The 18,400-nt window shown below is 41.1% G+C and overlaps 1 protein-coding gene across 1 annotated transcript in view; it reads right to left on the bottom strand.

Annotated features, from left to right (window-relative positions):
- Positions 1-12,824, bottom strand: part of lpar1 (lysophosphatidic acid receptor 1) — a 36,612-nt gene extending 23,788 nt beyond the window's left edge. Inside the window, exon 1 of the mRNA XM_072659148.1 lies at positions 12,534-12,824. The gene's annotated coding sequence lies outside the window, so the exon portion shown is untranslated. The remainder of the gene's footprint in view (positions 1-12,533) is intronic.
- Positions 12,825-18,400: the final 5,576 nt, after the last annotated feature.

Genomic DNA, 18,400 nt, shown 5'->3' with positions numbered 1-18,400 from the left:
AAGGAGCTATTTCACTCAAAACCTAAAAGAAACTATCAACAAACTGAATTTCAACCATTCCAAGGAAAATGTGACTTGACCCTCCTAACTGTCCAGTTATCTGTAAATTAAAATGGCAATCAGCTCATTCATCTCATAGCCATCATAAAGGTGCAGTAACAGAAACAAGCTGTTCAATTGTATCTATGCCAACATCCCACATCCAGTCCCATCAATATCTCTGGAATATGAGCCCACCCCCCTCCCAGTTCTAATTATGTAGCAAACTCATTTACATATCTCTGCCTATTCAGTCCCGCCCATTCACAATGTACTTCTCAATAGTGTTTTAGTGGGCTTTCCGAATGAGCCACAACCAATCAGAACATACCAATCAGAAAATAGCTCATTCATATTTTATCCATCCTGAAGTCTCAGTAACAAACAGCCTTTTGAATTCTAGAGGAATAAGAGGTTGGAAAACAGTTGTGTCAAAATGAATTATGACTGTTTCTGGACCTGAATCAGACCTCAAGGAAAACCATATAACACAAGAAAATTGTTGGATATGGGCCCTATGAAATCTCTCATAAGTCCTCATAAGCTGCTGGTGTCATAGAGGAGCCTCCACACAGGTGGAGACATAGCAAACACCTCTCGCATAAATGCTACTAAGAACATTTCTCTAGAATATAACCTTGTGTCCAGAAGGTAAACACTCTAAATACTTCCTCGGTCACTTGGTCACAAATGCACTGGGCTTGCTTCAAGCAGTGTGTGAGGCCAAATCACTAAAACATCGTCATCAGTTAGAAACATCTCTAAAATTCCATCCATTCATCAAGGCACCCTTCCAGATTCTGAGTCATGACCACAACACGAGGCACCAAAATCTGAGTCATGAAAATGCATCACACTGAACTGAGACGGGGAACGAGTGTGGGTGAGAAAAAGCACATAAAAGGCTTCACACTTTCAGGGCTTTTAAAAGACTCAGATCTTGGAAACTCATTTTGCTGGATTCTTGGACATAAAAGGAGTTTGCTAGAGGACATAATATCTGGATAAAGGTCCAAACTGTACTGTTTGCTCCAGTTAATACATGCATGCTTAAAAATTAGGCTGTGGAAACAGCCTTTGGTCAATTTTCAATTAATTGTTTTTGGGATGTTTTGTGAAATCTGCTTATTCAGCACACAGAGGTTTAACCCCAACTGTTTACACTGAAGGTATATAAGGGTTATAAAGGTCTTAAAGCATGAGTAAACATTTGCATTTTACCTATTTCCCCTTCCCAATTTTAGATTTAGCCAATTACCCAACCCACTCATTAGCCGCCGCCTCTTTGTGAATTGCTGCTGATGCAACGTCACCAGGCAACCAATGCGCTTAAAGAAAAGCACCAGGTACCCATCTCTGCTGTATCGGCTAACAGATGTCTGTGCTGGCCAGCATCACACTGAAGTGATGTGGGGAAAGAGAGAGAGAGTCAACTACCCATCAGGAGAAAGCAAGGCCAGTTGTGCTCTCTCAGGTTCCGGATGCTGATGGTATGACCTAGGATTTAAACAGGTCACAGAGGTAAGCTCCTTAGTCGGTTTACAGACATACTCTTTGTAGCATTTGGGTTAAACAAGTGATTTGTCCCATTTCATGCTGATAAATGACACCTTTACTGTTGTAAACCTAGCTAGTGCGCTCCCTAGAGGTTGAAAATTAATCCATTTTGCAACGTTTGTAACTCAACTGATGATAAAATGGGGAGGATTTTGCCCTCCGTCTGAATGCTAACGCCTCTTCAGGCTCCTATTAGCTGCTTTCTACCCTGCCCATGCCTCACTAAGCCCCGCCTCGACCCCCTAACACACAGTTTTCATATGTGCTGAGAGACAGGCTGATATGAAGGGCGAATGCACTCTTTAAAGGCACAGTGTTTAATTTGGAAGTCATGCAAAACTAGGACTGATTTTTGACTGATCCATACATCCAATAAGATACAAGACAACTGTAGAATAAAGTGCCTTTAAATAACAACTGGCACAATTCTTGACCTTTTATAGACAGGAAATGCAAACATAAACATTTCCAGAGAACAGGAGCCTGTTTACAAGAATCAGAGCTAAAAGAAAAGTAGTTCTAGGATCAGGGGACTGATAAGATTGACCTGTGAACATTAATGAAACTATGTTCACCACACAAAGCTCCACTCACTTTCTGTTTCAGAGAAATTTGGAGATATTGCATGACTGTGCACTGCGTGTTTGTGCATGTGTGAACTACCTCATTGGTAAACATCCTTTTTTATTAGCCTGGAGGCCAATCCTACAGAAAGCATGGTGCCTACCAATTTGTGCTGTTGACAGATAGAGCTGAGGACAAAACAGCAGCATGTGGCAATACACACCAAAAATGAGCGTACCTTTACTTAAATAAAAGCCGCTGACATGCTAAAGTATAGTCATAAGTATTTGGACAGTGACTTTCAGCTTTGATTCAAGGGAGTTGATTCTAAGTGTTAAATTCGCATTTGGTAGCTATTTAGAGAGACGCTGATGCAAGTGAAAGATTGTCATAAGATTAAATTGGGTATTAAGGAAGGGCTCGTGATCCAAAACAATACCACGTCATCTGTCAAACATGGTGGAGGCACTGTTATTCCCTGAGCACGTAGAGCTGCTAATGGAACTTGGTCACTGGCGTTTATTAATGATGTGACTGATGATATATGGATGGATTCTGAAGTGTATCTAGCTCTGCGTTCTCCTCTGATCCAGTCAAGTTCTGCAAATCTGACAAAGAAATAAATCTGCATAGCCCTTCACTACTCAAGGCTTCACTTATTGAAGACAAAACTGAATCAGAAAACCACACAAACAAGCAGCAACTGAAGGTGGCTGCAGCAAAGGACTGGTGAAGCCTCAGCATTTGGTGACGTCTATGAGTTCCAAAACATATTGCGCTAAATATATGCATTTAAGTGACTACAATTTGTCCAAATACTTTTGACAATGTGAAAATGGGTTGTTTGTGAAAGATAAATGGTTAATACAATTGTTGGTGTACAAAGACAAAATAACCATGGGCCTGACTGTATGTCAAGACACTGATTTAGAAAAGCTCTGGCCTTTCTGTGAATCTATTCTGCATACTAATAAACTGTACAGAATACTGCTTGCTCAGTGACTCTGTCAGCCATTCACTTTCCACTGCCCTGTTATGACCGCTTACTCAGCAATATGACAGCGGAAAAAAAGCCTTTCTGTTTCCACCAGTTTCCTACCAAACAGTTTAACACTTTCACTTGTGGATTATGCCGTTAGAGAGGCATAGCTGCATCATATTAACATGACATCAGGGGCTGTGAGAGCATGTGTTGTTTAAAAGAAAAGAATACAAAGCCTGCACTGCTGGATGTTGTGAGATCATGACAGCTTTCTTCTTAAAAGCAACAAGCAGGCGCACCAAGTTCTTCAGTCTGGATATAGGTCATGAGGTCTGCGTATTTAATCTGTTATGATAAATTCAATATATCAATATCATGATATATACACTGTTGTTTCTTCTGAGTTATTCTACTAGTAAAAGTAAAAACTAGATGCTTTACCTCGCATTCAGAATAGTTAACAGTAATAAAACACACAGTCATATCAGAATATTATGACCACCACCGATTTGGAATGAACTCGGCCCATTCTATCAGCTCCACTTCCCACATAGGAGCACTGTATAGTTCCATGATTCCAGACTGTTCATGGCTCAGGATCCCAAAGGACTGACCACCACCGAGCAGGTAGTATTTGGGTCATTCTCAGCACTACAGTGACACTGACTGACATGGTGGTGGAGTGTTATTCGAGTGTGTTGCACTGCTGGTACGAGTGTATCAGACACAGCAGTACTGCTGCTGGAGTGTTTAAACACCTCAGTGTCACTGCTGGACTGAGAATCGTCCACCAACAAGAAATATCCAGCCAACAGTGTCCTGTGGGCAGCGTCCTGTGAGCCCTGATGAAGGACTTGAGGATGACCAACACAAACTGTGCAGCAACAGATACAGAGCTTCTGTTCCTGACTTTACATCCACAAAGTGAACCAGCTAGGTAGGAGTGTCTGACAGAATTGACAGAAATTGGACACAGTGTTTAAACACTACAGCAGCACTGCTGCGTCTGATCCACTCGTACCACCAGCTCATGCAGTCAGTATCACTGCATTGCTGGGAATGACCCACCACCAAAATACTACTTGCTCCGTGGTGGTCCTGAGTGTTAAGGAACAGAGTGAAAGGGGGCTATGCAGAGAGACAGATGGATACAGTCTGGAATTATAGAACTACACAGAGCTCCTATGTGAAAATGGAGCTGATATAATGGGCAGAGTTCATAACAAATCAGGGGTGACCATGATATTCTGATATGACTGGGAATAATAATATAGTAAGTAAACAGAACTTACTATTTTACTACAGATTTTATGTTAAATTACTGATCGGTTTAATGCAAGAGGTTACAACTACTTGTCTCTTATGTTTAATCATAGGTTTATTTATCTGCACTATTAATACTTTACTGTACATCCTGTACATCTGCACTCCTGGACCCTTGACTTATATATATGCACATATTTACTCAGTATTGTCATACAGTATGCTGATACACACTCCTACTGCTTATTATTATTTATCCATTCATTATTCTTCCATTATTCCTATTTATTCCATTATCCATTATTCATATTTACTGTGCTGTTATTGTGTAACTGCTACTGGCTGCTAAAGTATCTATCTATGTAACTATCTGAAGTTTGATGTAGTAATTCCAGCTGTTTTTCAGGCAGATGTGGCCTCAAGTTGTAAAAAATTGCTTCTAGGCCTCTGCTCTGCTCTGTATTCAGTGTGCATATTCAAGATCCTATACGTACTAACTGTAAAATGTAAAAATGTAAAGGATTACTATGTAAACAGTGTATCAAATATTGCCTCATCTGCTCTGGATTGAACGTTTAGGACCCACACTTCCGGCAGAATCTCCCGAGCTACCACTGATAAGTGACTCATATCACACCAAGCTTTTGGTATCCCTGCCAACAACTGTGACTTCCAGGGGTGACGTAAAGCGCTGTCAGACATGAAAGACAGTTTCCCTGAAACAGAGGCCATGCAGAGTTTTTTAAGTTAAACCCTCACACCCAAGTTTCCAGCGATGACTAAGAAAAGGCCTCACTGTGATAACAAGAAGCATGAAGGAAAAGGCTTTCATGGTAACTTAAAAAAAAGAATATAAAAAAAAAAATCACATATGGATAGCAGACCATGCCTTTCTTCACTTCACATCAGTTCGTTATAAACAAGATCAAAAACCCCAATAATTTTAACAAAATGCTGTCTTTCATAAATCACCACAAATGTCACTTTAGATTAAGTGCAGCTCATCGAGTGGAATCTACAGGACAAGGCTGTTAATAAACATATGCAGAGATGACTGATCCCAGTTTAGGCTTCCTATGTACTGAAGTGATTTAGCTGGGCAATAATATTATCAGTTCCATAACAATATTCTATGCTTTTCTGATCATATGGTGGTGGATAACATTCGTACTTCTGAAGCACTGACCAGCTGCACGTTGCATTGCATACAGAAAGCAGAACTAGTCCTGGTAAGCTGGATGTAGTGCAGTGTGTGTAATGCTGAATACAAATAATTGATCATTTTTAATAATGACAAACCATGGATCATAAAAAAGTACTGGTCTACACATATGGACAAAAAGTATTGGGACACCTGCTCATTTATTGTTTCTTTTGTCAAAAATCAAAGGGAAAAAGAGTGTATCCTGCTTTTGCTGGAGTAACTATCTCTACTGCCCAGGGAGGAAGGCTTTCTACTAGATTTCTTTGAGCATTGCTGTGAGGATCTGATTGCACTCTGCCACATATAGTGAGTTATAGTGAGTATAGTTATAGTGAGGACAGGATGTTGGAGGATCACCACCCCACCTCATCCTCAAGTGTGCAGCTGAATGGTTTCATCATAAGTGGTGTCTACAAACATTTGGACATAGTTTATTCACGTCATATATTCGTCCGACCCTAGTGTCTAGTTTATAATCCATTCAAGCCAAATGATGTTATTATAGGTCATTTAAACCCAGTCTAGATGTATCCATTTTGACAATAATTGCATTATGGGTAATGTAGTGATTTTTTTGCTGTTGTTGTCTTGGCTATTGTCACTGTTTTTCTTTCTTTGGTTTGTTTTCTTTTTCTTGTTTGTTCGTTTTGTGAGTCATCTGCAATAAATGCAAAAAAATAAAAAAAAAAAAGTGAAAGTGGCAAAACTCTTGGACAAAACATTGAGCTGCAGGTAAGTCTGCTCAAATAATAATAATAAAAAAAAAAAGTTTGAAGGACTACATGGAAGTTAACCTCTTAACACTCCAAGGTTTATTACACACTAAGGTGTATTAGTCAGTCACTACAGGTACTTCTGTACAAACTGTTGGGGTGATTCTTTGGTGATGGTGTGGTGTGGGGTTTGAACTCAAGTGCAGTTAAACTTTGTTTTATTATTATTAAATGAAACTACCCCTCTTATGGTGTGTGCTTGGTGACTGTTGGGCTTGAACTCCCAACCCTCAGTGTATTTCCACTGCGCCACCACAGCTGTGAGAAGTGGCAGTAAAAACACTGATCATAAGCAACATAGAAAACGGCGGGAAAACAAACAAAGGAAAAACCAGGAGCGATGTTCACTCAAACAAAAGACAACAACTAAAATGCTTTTCTCTTATAACTTCAGCTTTTCGCTGTTCACAACTGGAATTTTTCTCTTTTAACTTCAGCTTTTCGCTGTTCACAACTGGAATTTTTCTCTTTTAACTTCAGCTTTTCGCTGTTCACAACTGGAATTTTTCTCTTTTAACTTCAGCTTCTCTTCGCTGTTCACAACTTAAACTTTTCTCTTTTAACTTCAGCTTCTCTTCACTGTTCGCAACTTAAACCCACTGTTACCGTTCGCCCCTCTACAAAGGTGCGACGAGGAAGTGTGTTTGGCTGGGTGTATTTATACCGTGCCACACAGGTGGGTCTGGTCAGCATTGATTACCGCTGGGGATTCTGGGGCTTGGAGTTCTTTGCTCCAACCCCACCAGCTTTTATACTTTGCAGGCCGGGCCCCCTGCTGGTGGCTGCAGGTACATGCTGCCTGCTCACAGAAACAGCTTGTCCTCCATATAGTTTAGATTGCATGCATGCTAGCTAGTTAGAATAATCGCTAATCTAGGTGAGGTTTTAGTAAATTACAGTTCACATTGCTTTAAACTGTAAAAATGACAATGGCTTAGCTATTACGCTATAGCTACCTAACAACAGGCTAATCAAAGGCTTTATCTTTTCCTTTGTTTACTGCCTGTAGCTCAGTTCAGTTCTGTCCTGAAAGACTCATTATTAGTAGATTTTGTCAAACTGGAGGTCCTAGCAGGGGTTTAGTTGGTACAAAGCAATACCTGTAGCTACTAAATACATCAGACAGACTCGACTCTCACACTCTTACAATTTAAAGCTTGCATCAAGGGACTTATCTCTGAATATCTCTCTTTGCACTTTAGCACTAATTCTTTAGTGCTTGTCTAATATAAAAACAGTTCTCATGAAAGAACACATGTGGAGGCAGATGAGGGAATAAGCAAATAGCCAGACAACTTTAACACCATTAGTGACTGAGAATTTGCCACAAAGTGAATCAACAGATGACAATGAACATTTACAACTAATCTGCATTGACAGCTTCTTTAACTGACAGATATAGCTCACTATCTTCACAGGGAATCAGGGAACCTATTCTATGTTGAGACTTAAACTTAGTATCAGCATGTAGGTGCCTTTCTAATTAGCAAAAATGTCATCCACTGACTAACGTGATTTGCATGTGTCAGTGTGGCCTTTGATGCGGACCTTTTAAGTAGATAACCACCTGCCGATGCTTCTACTGCCTTGGAAGTAGAGTCATCTGTGTACAGCTGAAAGTGTGAAGGTGGCTCAACATATGGCCAGAGAAAAGAGAAAAACACAAGCCTTGCAGAAATGGTTTACACTTCATCAAAAAACAACCACTAACTTTATTAGGAGGCAGCAATAAAGGACTGTTAACTGCTTAAACAGCGTAGGGCTCACTGGTGGACCGGAGAATAGCCCCACTAGTTTATACAGAAGTCCCTGTAATTACTCAGTAATACACCTAAGTGTGTAATAAGCCTGCATTAGAGGTTATGAAGCCATGCTGAATGTTGTTAATTTATACAAATATTTTATAAGCACTGACATTACACCCACCCTATATGTCATCATTTAGTAATTAGCGTCATGCTTCTTTTTGTGATTCAGGGTCTAAACTGAACTTCTTTATGACAAAAATGGATGGGATTTTTAGAAACTGCTGCTATAGTAGCCGGTAAATTGTTTTGTCTTGTGTAATTTGTTCTCCAAATCGGCACTGGATCGTCAGAATCATGAGGTCAGTATCACGTAAAAATACAAACGTGGCTGCCTGCAAGCTAACACTGCTCTCATCTGCAAATCTCATTCATTTCTGCTGTGGTCACTTCCAGTCGCTTCCAATTCCCACCCGCTAGCTAAGACAGTGCTGCCAGTGCTGGGAGGCTGAAGGCTAACATGTGCTTCCTCCAAGTCAGTCCAATTAAGCCAGCCAACATCATTGAACAGCTGAACACGCTTGAAGGAGAACACTCTCCGACAATTCTGTTACACTGCATAGCACTACCATAGCACTGAATGAAGGGGGGAAAGGGAGGGCCATCCTACCCAATCAGAGAGAATTGAGGCCAGTTATGCTCTCTAGGACTCCCAGCCCATGTATAAAACCTGTGAGATCCTGATGTTCGGACCATTGCTTACTTACACACTTTCAGCAGCAGCATTCAACCTCGAGTTTAACCTCGGGCCATTCCGACTGCCGATGCTTAATGGAAATTATCCCAATTTACATTGCTATGTCTGATCATCCATCCAACCATGTCCTTATCTGCTCAGTGGGTAGAGCTAACCCAGAATCATTAGGCGTAAAGCAGGAATACTCTTTAGACAAGGTGCTAGTCCATCGCAGGGTGGTATGTCTGATCCATCCATCTATCCATCCATCCATCCATCCATCCATCCATCTATTCAATCATCTTCTTATCTCCTTTTCCAAGTCCGGAGCCTACCCAGAACCATTAGGCACAAACCAGGAATGCCCCCAAGACAAAGCATCACTCTATCACAGAGTGGTATATCTAATCCATCTATCCATCCATCTTCTTATCTGCTTCTTCCTGGTCAGGGTCACTGTGGGTCTGTAGCATACCCGGAATCATTAGGCTCAAAGCAGGAATACCACCCCCCCTCGGACAAAGCGCCAGCCTACTGTAGTATGGTATGTCTGATATTAGAAATATTTTTATAGCATAAAATTGAACACATGTTGCATCGTGACTCCGGCTATTTCAGCAGCTTCCCACACATTTTAGACACAGAGCTAAAAAAAAACAACACAAATCCCAAATCAAGCCATAAACATCACAATAGAGTCCAGTTTATTTATATCCCACTGGCAAAGCCACCACACTGTGTTTGGGTGGGACTCAGTGATACCACACAATGGAACACGCCACTTAAACTGCGGCGGGTCGAGACCGTGCGGCCAGGCCCATCGGGACACATTTTTAGAGAAAAGCACCACTCCTTTAACTGAAGGGCACTGAACACATTTCACAGTTTGATGTTTCTATTCAGCAGCAATAACACAGAGCAGGAAGGGCAGGACCCATACCTGACCTGGGAGTTCACAAAGAACCATCTATACAAGTGTGAGACTGTGAGTGTGTGTGTGTGTGAGTTTCTTTTCCTGCCTGGCAAGCAAAAGAACACCTACTGATAGGTTGAGCCCAGTACATACTAAATATGCCACGCCACGTCATCTGCCCTCAATACCTCAGCTCTGATTGGCGTTTGTTTATCGCAGTGTTTCGCAGGCTTTGAATAAGCTACAGACTCAGCTGGGGGGCAATTCAGCTGAAGTGATGTAATAGTTGTGAACGTAAGGCAGCGCACTCCCAAGGAAGACAAAGTTTATGGAATCTAGCATGTAATTCCAGTAAACTGCAACCACACACACACACACACTTGTCTGGAGCATGAAAGCAAAACTGAAATCACCATGTTCTTGTAAAGATGTGCTCATTAACTCTATCTAAATTAAAACGCAGCCTTTTCTAGCGCCCGCGCCCACACCCACTCGTAAAGCAGAGCACAAGACTAGAGTCTCCAATGAAAGCTTTTACAGTTTTGAAAACTTAACTAATATCATTTAACTGCTACTTGTTAATATAAACACATCTATAAAACACTAGGGGTGGGCGATATGTCCATTTTATCATTATATCTCAAAGGTTCTTAAAGCAGCATTATGTATAAATTTGTATTTTCTGCTCCTGGGCTCCCTCTAGTGTTGGTAATAGTAGCTCACTTTCACACCACTGCCATAAATACAAACAGAGCTATGAGCTCCCCTTCATAGACAGCTGTACACATGCATTTGTGGACGAGCTGAGAGATACAGAACCTGCACTGGAATTGAAAGAAGTATGTGGGCTGAGGCGGCAGAGTAATACTACAGGATTTTACACAAACAGGACTCGGGTGAGGATTCGTGAGAGGATTCCTGCAGCCCCATCAATTGTCCATAGTGCAGTAGCAGTGTTCCAGACAGAATTGGCAATGACAGAGATGCCATTCTCCCTATTATAAGTCAGTGGAGCATCAACATGAATCTGAAGCTGAATTATATGGTACAATTGCTACATAATGTTGCTTTAAAAAGAGAGCTACAGCATGTTTACTCCTGTTCAACTGGATTTAGTGTAGTGCCGTTTGTGAAGCACATCTTTAAATGTGGTCTATTTGTATAGGCCAACTTTTCAAACCTTAGAAAGAAGAAAAGTTCAGAAATAATTATGTAAATAATTATGTAAATATTGCAATATTACTGTCATATATTCCTTTTAGATCGCAATACCAGAATACAGCGGGATGTACTCCTCAAGTCCAGGGCAATGCAAACACAGGGCATGGCCTCTCTCTTTAGGTCCCTATGGTTAAGGTTTAATTCAGTAGGTATTGAGTAGACAGTGCCCGCATTTAAAGATGTGCTACGCGCTATGCCTACTTATCAAAGGTTACAAACATGCAACATTGTAATTATCATCTTGTAAATATTGACATATTACATTAACTGTCATATCTCCCACCCCTACAGAGCGCTATAGCAGAGTACCAGAACACAGCAGGATGTATTGCCCAAGTCCCAGAGCAATGCTAACACAGAGCATGACCCCTCTGAGTGATTAGTGAGTGACCACACCACAAAATCCTGACACTCCACGACTTTTACACAATACGTTTTGCAATGTTGCAGTTTTCTAAGGTTTGATTAGATCAGCATAGACAATAATGCCTGCATTTCAGGATGTCAACTTCCCAAACATGAGAAAAACCGGAGAGACAAATCTCTCCAAGTATCCCGATATCTCCACTCCCACCCCTACTGATCACAACACCAAGACAGAGCTGGATGAATTGCTCAAGTCAAGTCAAGGCTAAGCAATGGTGTACCAGAGCACGACCTCTCTAGGAATAGCGAGCGTCCACGTCACTGACCCCTTTTGCAGGGACTAAAATGTTGCACTGGTGTGCACGTCTGGAGCTTAAAGGGAGTGAAAAGAAGCTGGTATTTTAAAATTCAGCCCTCCACCCAGAGCAGCAAGGAGGTCCAGTCCACTCTGCTGAGATACAGCTGAGGCGTGTACACTGGGCTGATGCCAAAAGCAGCAGAGACGCTTCAGGACCAGCAGTGAGAGTTCTTAACTGCAGAAAGGCGCATATATGAACTCTCACTGCTGGTCCTGAAGCGTTTCTGCTGCTTAAGCCTTCATTGGAAAGGGAGCTGTATATATATATATATATATATATATATATATATATATATATATATATATTGGATATACATTGGAATATATATATATATATATATATATATATATATATATATATATATATATATATATATATGAAGGGTTAAAGAGGGCAATGACTGAGCTTGGCATCTCCACTACACACACCAACAAAGGTCCTGTGGGTCTGAAACCCCCCTGATAGGTTGTATATAATGTGTCTGCTGCTTTAGTTGCTGTGTTTTCATTAGAAAACTACAAACTACAGGGATCTCAAAGTGGGTAGTCGTGGGTAGTCTGCCTCCTTTTTTTCCAGGCTGGGTTTTGGGCTCCTCAGAGTGGTGTGTGAGTGGTTCTGCCACGCGTATCCAGTAACTTTACTGCTTTACTGTGACTCTTTACGCCTCAGAAGATCCCCAACCCAGAACCCAGAACCAAGCAATACCACTCCACTCACTCCTGGTCAGTTTAGCCGTAAACAAACCAACAAACCAACAAACAAACAAACAAACAAACAAACAACCACCTCCAAACTAGAGCTGCTCTTTTACCTGTGAAAGCTTCAGTCGTTGGTTACTTACGCCTGGAGAACTTCCACCAGCAGCGCGCTGCGCTCCTTCGGCTGAGCGGATAACTCCAAAAAGTTCCCCCCTCAAAACGCAGCTGAAAGCAGAGGCAGGAAGCTTCTTTGAAGAGAAAAAGAGCCCAGAAATATGGAATGGGGTCAAGAATGGAAAGATAAGCCTCGGTTCGTGGTGTAAAGTCCAGAATTGTGTGGTATAGTCATCTTCCATCCACGGAGGTGAGAGCAGTAGATGCAGCTGGACTCATTTTCCCGTTAGTCTCCTCGGAGTCAGAGAGAGAGAGAGAGAGAGAGAGAGAGAGAGAGAGAGTAGCACTGAGAGGACCGCTGGATCGGGGTGTGACGTCACACACACACACACACACACACACACACACACACACACACACACACACACGGATTTTCTGCGTGGATAATTGAAAACACATTGTCAATTGTCTTTCTCTCTCTCACTGTTGAAAAAAAGGGGCAAACAAGTAAATCAACAGTCCAAAAAAAAACAAAAAAAAACCCAAAACTGAGGAAAACACTGGAGATATATTTATATATATTTATATACATTTATATTTATATGAATGACAAAACTGAGATGCTGTGTTATTTAGTTATCGGGTTGGACTGAAATTCAAAAGGGTTTAAAAGCCTAAACCCTGAACCCTGTTCCACACAATCGTCCTAAGAATAAAAACACCCCTTATAATAATGACCCGTTCATATCGTCTCAGAGCTATTTACTAAACTGCTGCTCTTACCCTCTTATAAGTTAACCCAGCTGGGGGCCTACTTCAGGTATAATGCCCTGAATCGTGTCTTTCAATGGAGCCTGTGTTCTCAGGACACTTAAAGGGCCCCTAGTCTGCATCCCCCTGTATGCTTTCCCGTGAGGGTTTGTGGTGAGGGGGGTTTAATGTACCAAAACAATACATTTTTTAACATGAGCATTTTTCTCTTTATCCCTTGGATTTTGTTTTTAGTTACTGTGACTTATGTGACATATATTGTTTCTGTCACACAAAAACTTCATATCTCCAAATTGGTCAAAGTCATTTTAGAAGATTTCTTTCTTTGGTCCATTCATCATAAACTTCGACCACGATATAAAGAACAACTGCCAAAAATACAAGGTTTCAGGAAAGCGGCGAAATACACAAATCAGTCATAGAACCAAATGGACCAAATATCCTGAACTGTCTAAATCAATATTTCTATGAGTGGACTTAAAAGCGTGCAGTGAAACAGTGTGTGCAGTGTGTGTGTGTGTGTGTGTGTGTGTGTGTGTTTGTTTTTTAAGGTAGTCGACCTTATTTTATTGATATTGTCAAAAAAAAAAAAAACTAAAAAAAAAAAAGATTTGGCTATGTAGATTATTAAGGTAATGTACTGGTATTTGGGAAATGAGTATGTAATAACGTAGTTGCATGATTTTATATTTAAGCTCCTCCCACCCTCATATGTATGCATTGCTAAGGTCCTATGACTTAGGCCCACTTGAAGCCCCGCCCAAAGCCACATCATTCTAATTCCGGGGGAATTTTGATACAATGTAAAAAAAACAACTGTTTTAATTTATGTAAAAATTTAAACTAATTATGAGATGACATCACTGATATGTAAATGTCTTCTGTTCTAATTGGCTGCCCTATACTGCCCCTCTTCCAAAAAGCTGTCTGGACTGAAGCATGTTTAATAACTTTCTAACAGTGTAGGCTGTCGGCTGAATCGATGGAAAAATCTAATGTTTTGGTTTTCGTGGCATCGCCAGTTAAATCTACCTTACAAAAGGTATAGAGGTTCTTCATACAGAGTGCACAGACAAGATCTATTATTATTTCTTTTATTAATCTAGGAAAATTTTGTCTTTCAAGAGGTTGCTGTGGTGTAGTAGGTAAGGCTGTCTTCCCTGTGGCAGACTAAGATTTGATTCCCCAGCTGGACAAGCACACCACACTACACTAATAAGTGAAAGTAATTGACCAAAACTCGTAACACTACATTCACCTGCATGTGTAACATGACTCAAATGTAGGAGGAGTTCTGTAGGAGGAGAAGCTGCCGCTGCTTCCATATCAACGGTGTGTCTCTCGGTTTCAGGTTGGGGTACAGAAGGTGAATACAGCACTTCACTAAAGGGGCCTTCATCTCAAACAGTCTAGAAGTGAGACAAGATAAGAATCTAATCAACTCAAGCATCTTCAGTGAAGTGAGCATATTGACTGGCTGCCTCTGAACATGAGCATGTGAAAGAGCCCTCACGATCTTCTGAACCCACAGGAAGGATGTGGCCTCTTCACATTTTAGCTAAGCAAAAGCTCAAACCTGACTCACGTAGGACTCTCAGGTGGTCATTTTCTCTCAGATGAGTGATTTCAGATTTTCAGATTACTGCGATCTTGTTTTTGCTGATACGTCTAGACCTATACCCGGCCTAGTCCGAATACGCTGTGGTGCATTACATTTACACTCAATTTACGCATGGATAAAACATATACACGATATGTCCAAATATTATTGGACACCCCTTCTGATGAATGCATTCAGCTTGTCTAGAGATGTCTGTTGAGAAGTATTGCCAATAGAATAGGACTCTCTGGAGCAGATAAACATGAACCTATTGGCACCATGCTGCCTAATGCCAAGCTTGGGCTTGAGGGGTATCAACCCCCTCCCAGCATTGAGCTGTGGAGTAGTGGAACAATGTTCTCTGGACTGATGGTGCTCCATCCAATTCTTCTGGGGTGAGTTGGGCCAACATCCTGGCCTCCCTAATGCTCTTATCACCGAATGCAATCAAATTCCCACGGCAGTGCTCCAAAATCTAGTAGAAAGCCTTCTTCCCTGGTCACCAGAGACAGTTACTCCAACAAAAGCAGGAGCACACACAAAGCCCTTGAATTAAAAAGAAACAAGGAATGAGCAGATGTCCCAATACTTTTGTCAATATGGTGTAACATCGACATTGTTTCAGTGGGAAACAATGTACATATCTGAGCCGATCCCATTACAGTTTTCAATGCACCAGAAGTGCAGAACCACACAATCACGTCTGTGCAATGTGAGCTCCGGCTAACGCTAGCAAAACTCCCCATAAGCAAGTTTAAATCCAGTGCAGAGCACAGCTTAAAACCCTCAAAGCTTACCCTGGAAGGAGTTAGTTGGAATAACAGCCACTCGTTTGAAGTATTTTGAGAAGCAAGTCTAAGTTAATTCTTGTCAGATTCCTATATAGAGGGATGTACTGTAAGCAGAGAACATTCTGGGAGCTATGTATGAACAAAGCCAGTGATTATTGGCTGAGGGTGAGAAAGACCCACCTGAGTGCACACAGGTTGCTGAAGGTAACGCCACAGGGTATTTTCATGTACTGATCCGTTCTTCATTAGGGCCAAAACCCAGGACTTGGATCTTCTCAAGGGTTGTTTCTGTTGGTCCTGGCTTGCTCACTAGAGGCCTTGACCTGGTTTCTCTAAGGCTGCTTTATGATGGCAGAAAATCTATATGCTCTAAAAATGAAAAGTGCTTCAAATGGTTTTTGGAGCGATTCCATAAAAGAACCTCCTTTCTGTGCATAAAGAAGCATTACTGTAATAGAGATGTGTGAGTGTGAAGAACCTCAAATCTATCCATGTAGATTAGTAAGGTAATGTACTGGTCTTTGGGAAATGAGTATAAGGTAATGTCATAATGTAGTTGCATGATTTTATATTTAAGTCCCTCCCACCCTCATATGTACGCACTGCTAAGACCTACTTGAAGCCCCGCCCTTGAAGTCCCATCATTCTAATCCTGAATTTTACATACAATGTAAAAAAAAAAACAACAGACCGAAATAAAATGTAAATGTAAAAAAAAAAGACATAAATAAATAAAGCACGACAAAAATGGAGATGACGTCACTGATATGTAAATGTCATCTGTTCTGATTGGCTGCCCTATACTACCCCTCTTCCAAAAATGCTTCTGGACTGAAGCATGTTTAATAAGTTTCTAACAGTGTAGGCTGTCGTCTGAATCGATGGGAAAATCGAATGTTAATGGTAGCAGCTGGTTTGACGCAGGTAGAGGGGACCTCAGCGGGCAATCTTCCAGCAGGTCGGGCTGGGTGGCCATTTACTCGTGGGTGGCCATTTACTCTGTTCATAGCTGTAGTTATTAATTACCTGGGCAGTGTACCAGGTAAAACTAGCTCAAACTCACAGAGTACACCTGATAGCTGGGTCAGATCAAGGTCAGATCCTGTTCTCACCACAAACAAAACTGCTCCAGAGTTCGTTTGGGACCGAACCGAGACCACCGCTTCTCAACGGGCCTCGGTGCGAATGCTTTGGCCTGTATGCACACCTGCTCGAATGAATCAGATCAAGGGTGAAAACGAAAAAGGGTCTGATTTAACCGGTTTGAAAAAGTACCTTAGTCTCTTTTTATGGTCCTCTTGGTATAAAATAGATGACGCTGATGCTCAAAAATGGGAGGTAAGAGCAACAACGAGTGCTAAACCAGCAGAACAGAACAAAATAATAGATAATAAAGTCAAATAAACTATAAAATAGCTGAGAACAAGTACAAATGTGAGGCCTACCATTTTAAAACACACACCAAGTATAAATCCATTAAAAATAATGTCAGAGTAACTGTAACTACAGAGTAAATGTAACTAGTTACTACACTTTACGTGAGGCTGCATTTACCCAAATTATTCTTGGCTCAGAGTTTCCAGTCAGTTAAACTAAACTTTATAACAGAGCTGACTGAGTCCCTCCCTTCAGGATGCAATCAACAACCCACATACAAACGAGCAAACTACAAGCTATAAAACACTCCTACAGGATACATAAAAGTCAAAACCAAAGGTTGTCCTCTGACAAAAACCACAGGCTTGAAGTTCAGACCTACCAGCTTTGGTGGCTTTCTTCCTTACTCCCTTCATTGGAGTGATGAATGCAAATTCGTTACCATGACTCATTCTCTAAATATCCTTAGGAGGAAGTTCAGAGGTTGAGTCTGAATGATGCTAACGTACAGAAGAAGCCCAGGAGCACATGGGTTCTTCACATACAGAAGCAGTGATATCATTTGGACTGCATTACAGCAGCTTTAATGTTCAAAAATCAGATTCTGAGCTATTTTGCAGCCCACCCTCCATTAAAATGAACAAATATAGGAAACAGGGGGTAGGTAATATTTATATTCAAGCCTAAATGGGGCTTATATAATATATAATATTAGCAATTGCGCTAAATTAGCTAATGGATAGGTCAGTGGCAACTAATAGGACCGAAAATGATCACTGCTGGTACAAAGAGGAGAGTGACTGTAAGGGAAATGACTACTTTTTGGTGAACTGAGGGCTGGTTTTAGCTATAAGTGGTATAAAAGACAGCATAGGACCTTATATAGTAACAATGGCTCTATTTATATAGTATGACACTTCTGAGGGTACTTCAGTGTAGTTATCAGACATTCATAATATATGGCTATGTTGAAAACCCTATGGTTTTCTATAGCTGAACTGGTATAATCGACTGATAATCCACTTAACCGACTTCTTTGTGTTATTTAGGACATACTGGTCACACAGGTATGGCTAGCTAACTAGCTGAATAGACACTGGCCTCACAAGTCACGGATTTGGGCTGAGAGTCCTATCTGGGCTGTCAGTAACAGAGCATTTTCTGCTGTGATTATGTCCCAAACGACACAAAGAAGCCTTCATTCTGATACAGAAAGCTATGTGGAGTATTGGTCAGGCAGATACAGAATTGCTCAGTAGAAGCACGCTGGCCCCCTAACCCAGAGGGCGAAGGACCATCCTCTGCTAAAATGTGTATAGTATGGGCG

This window comes from Salminus brasiliensis, chromosome 16 (assembly GCF_030463535.1).
Source record: "Salminus brasiliensis chromosome 16, fSalBra1.hap2, whole genome shotgun sequence".
NCBI classification, from domain to species: Eukaryota; Metazoa; Chordata; class Actinopteri; order Characiformes; family Bryconidae; genus Salminus; species Salminus brasiliensis.
The sequence above is the reverse complement of the archived record's forward strand: the minus strand, read 5'-3'. Positions and strand labels throughout refer to the sequence as shown.